This window comes from Felis catus, chromosome B4 (genome assembly GCF_018350175.1).
Source record: "Felis catus isolate Fca126 chromosome B4, F.catus_Fca126_mat1.0, whole genome shotgun sequence".
NCBI classification, from domain to species: Eukaryota; Metazoa; Chordata; class Mammalia; order Carnivora; family Felidae; genus Felis; species Felis catus.
Window position 1 is genome coordinate 131,615,397 of NC_058374.1, and position 6,458 is coordinate 131,621,854.

The window sequence follows — 6,458 nt, forward strand, 5'->3', positions numbered from 1 at the left end:
ACCACATTGTAGCTATTTGACTGACTGACTGACTGACTGAATGAATGAATGAATAAATGAATGAATGGAGATAGTATAGCCCAGTGGTTGAAACCATCAACTCTGGAGCTATGAATATGTGGGGCCATGGCTTTGAACAAGTGACTTTACCTTCTGAGCCTCAGTTTCCCACCTATAAAGTGAAGGTAATAGTAGTGCCTACAGCATGTGGTTATCACAAGACTAAATGATATAATGTGAGTAAAGCACAGAGCTTGGCACAGAGTTAATGCTCAAAAAAAATGGTAGGTATTGCTATTATAATAAATACGGGTAGGATGCAGGCTAGGGTCATACGAATCCTGTGCAACAGTGGGCCCATCACACTGGCTTGAACTTAACCTAAGGGTACTGCAAGCATTCACACTAGTCGTTTTTATTTGGTTAATCAGCAAACAAAAATACGAAACACTTGGTGGGAGACAAAGAAAATACCTATAATGTTTGCCTTGTGGGAAAAGCTTCTACCTGGGAATCCAGGGACTTGGGCTTTAAGTCCTGTCTGGCCCAAACTCACCTTGTGATGTGGGGTTAAGTATCTCCTTTCTTTGGGCCTCAGTCTTTCCATAAGAAGGTATTGTTATAGGTCAGATACTGACACTAGCTCAGGCCAGATTCAGCAGGATTTTCCTTTCATTCTTTCTCTCACCCTGTTGGCCTTCACAGTACCTTAGAGCCATTTGAACTGATTGCCAACATTTAAAAGTTGAAAGTTTCACATAACGTTTTTAATTTCCAGAGTTTTTACAACATGGGAAGATATGGGGTGCCTGGGTGGCTCAGTCGGTTAAGCCTCCAACTTTTGATCTCCACTCGGGTCTCGATTTCACAGTCATGAGTTCAAGCCCTCCTCTGTACCTGGAAATACGTCATATGGTGATTGTGTGCCTTTTCAATATCATGCTAGAGAATTGCTCGCAAACCCACAGAAGGGCCATCTGACCCTGGGGAAATTTAACCCTAACAATTGATGAGGATCCATTGATGTTTTCCAACTCTGTAAAGTTAGAAGTTCCCTTGGAGGAAACAGCTAAGATGCAATCATTTTTGCATACCTGATGGAGAAAATAATCCCAAAGGTTACGGTTTTATTATCCTATAGGGTATGAAATATGATTGGCAATCATAATCCAGTATTCCTTTAACTCTTCTCAAACTCTTTCCAAACCAGCTCTGTCATACTGTTGGTTCCTTCATTAACGATTAAGTAAGCTTACTCTTTATGGGTATTATAATCATTTTTTTTAACAACTGATAATTTATTACAAAGTTTGGAGAATCATCTTTTTAATTTCTTAAAGGTGCTAACGTTTTGTCATCACATAAGTTCCAAAATTGTTTGGTTAGCTATTTGTTACTAATGTTACTTATAATATAAAAATCAAACATTTTGAGGTATGAATGGCCTACAGTAGAATTCCCACATATGAAGTGTACAAGGCTGATGATTTTTGACAAGTGTGTATACTCATGTAACAACCACCCCAATCAAGATAGAGACGTGACAATGATATTTTCAACAATTTGAGAATTTTTCTTTTAGGCTACAGAGAGGGGGCCCTGTGTTTTCAGAAACGTGGTTATTTATTTCTGGTGTTAAAAAAGAGACGACAGGGGGCGCCTGGGTGGCGCAGTCGGTTGAGCGTCCGACCAGCCAGGTCACGATCTCGCGGTCCGTGGGTTCGAGACCCGCGTCGGGCTCTGGGCTGATGGCTCAGAGCCTGGAGCCTGTTTCCGATTCTGTGTCTCTCTCTCTCTCTGCCCCTCCCCCGTTCATGCTTTGTCTCTCTCTGTCCCAAAAATAAATAAAAAACGTTGAAAAAGAAAAATTAAAAAAAAAAAAAAAAGAGACGACAGGCCCCAAAGGGAGTCACTTGTACTAAGCCCTACGTTGGCAAACCAAGACTCAACACCCAAGCTAATTGCAGCTTCAACCCCCACTCCCTGCCACAGGAATGTAGCCTTTAACCAGTTACCTGGTCAGGACTAATGAGATAATCTGCCGCTCCCCTTAACAAGGAGACCTTGCCTGAAATGTGCATTCTTTCTTTTTTTTAAGTTTACTTATTTATTTTGAGAGAGAGAGTGCAGGGGAGGGGCACAGAGAGAGGGAAGAGAGAGAATCCCAAGCCGGCTCCACGCTGTCAGAGCAGAGCCTGATGCGGGGCTCGAACCCACAAACTGTGAGATCAAGAACGGAGCTGAAGCCAAGAGTCGGATGCTTGATCGACTGAACCACCCAGGTGCTCCCAAAGTGTGCATTCTTTGCTAATGATTTCCTCTCCACCTTTTAAAACCTTTCCTTGTCTGCAGCCCAGTGAAGCGCTTTTCTATTGCTAGATGGGCTACCGCCCCATTGATGAATTGTTGAATAAAGTCAATTTGATCTTTAAATTTACTCAGGTCAATCTTTGTTGGGAACAGTGGGCAAGAACGATTGTCTTGATGTTCATGGTGATAGAAGGGATACAACTTAACATGTCAGGAAACAGCCTGATGCGTCACTGTTTTGTTTTGTGTTGTGTTGTTCTGTCTAGTGGACTTCACGTACTAAGGAGCCTCTAGTTCTGAGAGCTACTGCTCTCCCAGGGCCCACATATCACTGCAGTAAACGTGGGTGACAGGGGCTTGTGAGACCATGCCCGGGAGAATGAAACAGTGAGTGATCTACAGACAAATGCAGGGTTCTCGGGGAGTGGCGCTCGAAAGGAATCCTGTCGAAGAGACCAGGCCAACTGCAAAATATAAGTCATGGCTCTTCTGAGTCAGAGAATTTCTGGTGTCAAATCCCAGGCAAATGAAGATCAAGAGAATCAGGGCAGCTTTTCAGTGGCTGAACCCTCTCGACGACTCCCCCGGGTAAAATTGTTCCAGGAGCTTTGGTCTGTCCACAGTTTCTTTGGCTTTGGAGTACTGATTTTCCATTAACAGGGGAGCCTTGCAAAATCAAATACCCTGTGATCAGACATTTCATAGTCTGTAATGGGGTTCCATATTTATTTATTATTTTTTCAAAGTTGTGTTTCTAAGCCAGCTTAAGATACTGCCAGGCAATGGCCTACGTTTCAACTCAAATGCAGTTCTACAAATATGGGCCGAGAAGTGCAAGGGGGAAGGGTAAGCTAGTTATCACAATACAAGTGAGATGATAGTGGCTTGGACAAGAATGATAGAAACAAGGTGGTAAGAATTGAGAGGGAACATTTTGGAGGTAGAGCCACCAAAATGCAGATGCACTGAACGTGTGTTACAAGAGTCAAGTCAAGGGTGATTCTGAAGACTTTGGCCTCAGCATATGAACAAATTAAAGTTGCCCCTAACCAAGATGGGAAATACTGAGGGAGGAACAAGGTTGAGGCAGAAAGTCAGAAGCTCCACTGGGACATGTTAAGATATACACTATATAGAGAGAGATATAGAGAACCCGTAGAGTGTGTGACTCTTGATTTCATGGTTGTGAGTTCAAGCCCCATACTGGGCGTGGAGCCTACTTAAGATAAATAAACAAATAAATAATTTTTAAAAATAATAGGAAATTACAAAAACAAAACTAGGTAGGAAAGAGACCTATTTTATTTTTTTAAGTTCATTTTTATTTTGAGGGAGAAAGAGAGAGCACGAGTGGGGGAGGGGAGCGAGATCATCTCAAGCAGGTTCCACACTGGGAGAGTCCCACTGGGGCTCAAACTCCAAACCCTGAGTTCATGATCTGAGCCGAAACCAAGAGTTGGATGCTCAACCCACTGAGCCACCCAGGCACCCTGAAACTATTTATTTAGAACGAGAAATCACAACACAAATTGTGCAAGAAATCATGCCATTATAGATTGCAATTTGTGACCTTAAAAACCTGACAAATGGGGGCGCCTGGGTGGAGCCTGCTTGGGATTCTCTCTCTTTGTCTGCCCCTCCTCTGCTCGCACTTTCTCTGTCTCTCTCAAAATAAATACATTTTTAAAATCTGACAAATAACACAAACATCACAAAATCCAGAAAAGAAACATATTTGTTAGTTTTCTTTTTCCTTTTTGAGCTGAATATGCTTTGATCACCCCTTTAGATAACAACAATTTTGTATGGTCACTTTCGATAATGAGAATGGAAAAATAATTTAATTTTTCCTCTAGCATGTTAGATCAAAAAATTTTTAATTGCTTTTTATTTTCATTTTAAGTTCCAGTACAGTTAACATGCAGTGTTTCATTAGTTTCAGGTGTAAACATGTTTATTATTGATAATTTAGGAAAACTTCTTCCGATGCCACAATTCCTTTTCAGTAACGTCATGAACATTTTGAGAATTGTCAAAGTTGGGGACAAGCTGTATCAAATTTTTGCCATATGAAATGTAATTTTTCAGGTAATTTCAAGCTTCCTAGTGCCCTGACTAACCTTCAATAATCCTTTCATTGAAGACACTCATCGATTACAGTGAGTGGTGGGTATATCTTACACACTGGAAGGCCAGCAAAAACTTCACACACAGAAGAGGATCACATACATATATTCTACTAAACTCAGAGATTCCCAGCTGGATTTCCTCTAGCTGAGTCCCAAACGCCACTAAATATGACACAGGGAAGTATGACACAGGAGAAGTCGGATTAGACGGAGAGTTTTAAGCAATTGCTGTACAAACAGTACTTTTGCAAATTTTACAGAAACAGGGGTGTCTAACTGGCTCAGTTGGTAGAGCACGTGGCTCTTGATCTCGGCGTTGTGAGCTCGAGCCCCACGTTGGGTGTAGAGACTACTTAAATCAATAACTTTTTAAAAAAAGAAAATCTACAGAAGCAAAGGACCATATGAGCACATTGCTGAGACCCTCCTCAAGCCACAGAAGAGTCTTGGGGAACCAAAGGTCCCTAAATTTTAAGCTTTAATTCTACTGATGTTGGCCGGCTGGGTCTGAGGACCCAGATGGGGGCCCTGCAGGACCAGCCAAGAGGGTCCTTGGCTTGGGGCATGATCCAAACAGGAAACCAAGAGCCAGGAGGAAACATGAAACATGAGCAAGGAGGAAATGAAAACAGTGCACTGGAAAGGGTACGAGATAGAGTATAGTCGATGGAGTATCTGGGAGACTGGAAAGGAAAGGAAAGCGAGTCTCTGTTGCTTGGGGTCATCTGTTTATTATATCAGAAAAGGGCCCAGGAAAAGGATGACAAAGGCGAGTGACAGGTGAACAACAGGTGTTATTTCATAAATCACTTTGGGTAGGAGGGACTGATGCCAGCTTTGGCTGGGGTTTGTTTGAAGCTGATGTTCTGGAACATGTTTGGGATCCTCATCTGCTTAGATGTTATCAGGTGTGTGGGGGCCTAAGAAGAAACTCAGAGAATGATTAACTTTCTTGCTTTCCCCTTGGAGTGGGAACACAGCTTCTTTGGCTTATTGAGACGCAAGGTGCGATACAAACAAAAGTAAATGTGGCCTAGCAGAAAAACAGCAGAGAAGCAGTCTTTCTAAAAATGGGGTCCCTTCAGTTTCCCTGTCTCACCGTGGTGGTTATCACCTCTTGGTGCTAGTTCCAAGGGAAGGCAAAGCAAAAACCTGACACAAAGAGCTGGGATGGGGCAGGGCATCGCCATTCTAAATAGGATGCTCATAGAACGGAAGGTAGAACCAGAGGGAAACTTGCACCTATCTGGGAGGACTGCATTCTATAAGCGACACCAGGTTAAATGTGAATGCGAAAAACCCGAGGTGGACTGTGCCTGGCAGGGAAAAAGCTGGAGTAGCTGTTTTAAAAGAGGAAGCAGAGGCTGGGGCCTAAGGAGGGTGAGGAACACTCCTAGTCACACAGCATATCCGCAGTTGAGCAGGGACTGGAATCCAGATTTCTGTTAGGTGTCGTGGCTGGGTAGATGACCACACTAAGGCCCTTGGCCCACAGGCCGGTTTTCGCTGGTTTGTTTTAGAACCCCATCTCTAACTCGAGGACTTCTCCAGGAGGCGCACCCACCCTACCTCCCGATTGGAAAAAGACCACAGCCCGAGCTTGGAAGCTGCATGGGTGGGTCGCAGGGCCGCCTCTAGGGCCCCACATCACAGTGGGCCTCCCATTGCCTGCTCCAACCTTATTGTCCAAAGTTGGCAGGCGCCTTGTGTCAATGACCTCTAGCTGCATGGGACCAAGTCTCAACTTCTAAACCAGTAAGTTTAGTCTTTCGAAGCCAAACATTTGAAAACATTCCTTGCTGCAGGCAAACTGCTTACACCTAAATCCAACATCAGGCCCCCGTACCCGAACTTCCTTTCTTGCGAGAAGTCGCCAGAGGAAGCTGTCAGCCATCTTTTGTGTGGCATCATTTCTGGTTTCTCTTTGCCCATTCTTTGTCATGCCGAAGCAGTTCACTCTTTCTTCCGAATTTGCGCAAGCACTACAGACTCCCCCTTCTTTATACAGCCTCTATTTGA

General features: G+C 43.6%; 1 long non-coding RNA gene across 1 annotated transcript; it reads right to left on the reverse strand.

Moving 5' to 3' along the window:
* Positions 1-5,213: 5,213 nt before the first annotated feature.
* LOC123386741 lies at positions 5,214-6,414 on the reverse strand. Its single transcript, XR_006601124.1, has 2 exons — positions 6,286-6,414; positions 5,214-5,359 (listed from the first exon to the last, which is right to left on the reverse strand). It is a non-coding gene; the product is annotated as an uncharacterized LOC123386741 (long non-coding RNA).
* Positions 6,415-6,458: the final 44 nt, after the last annotated feature.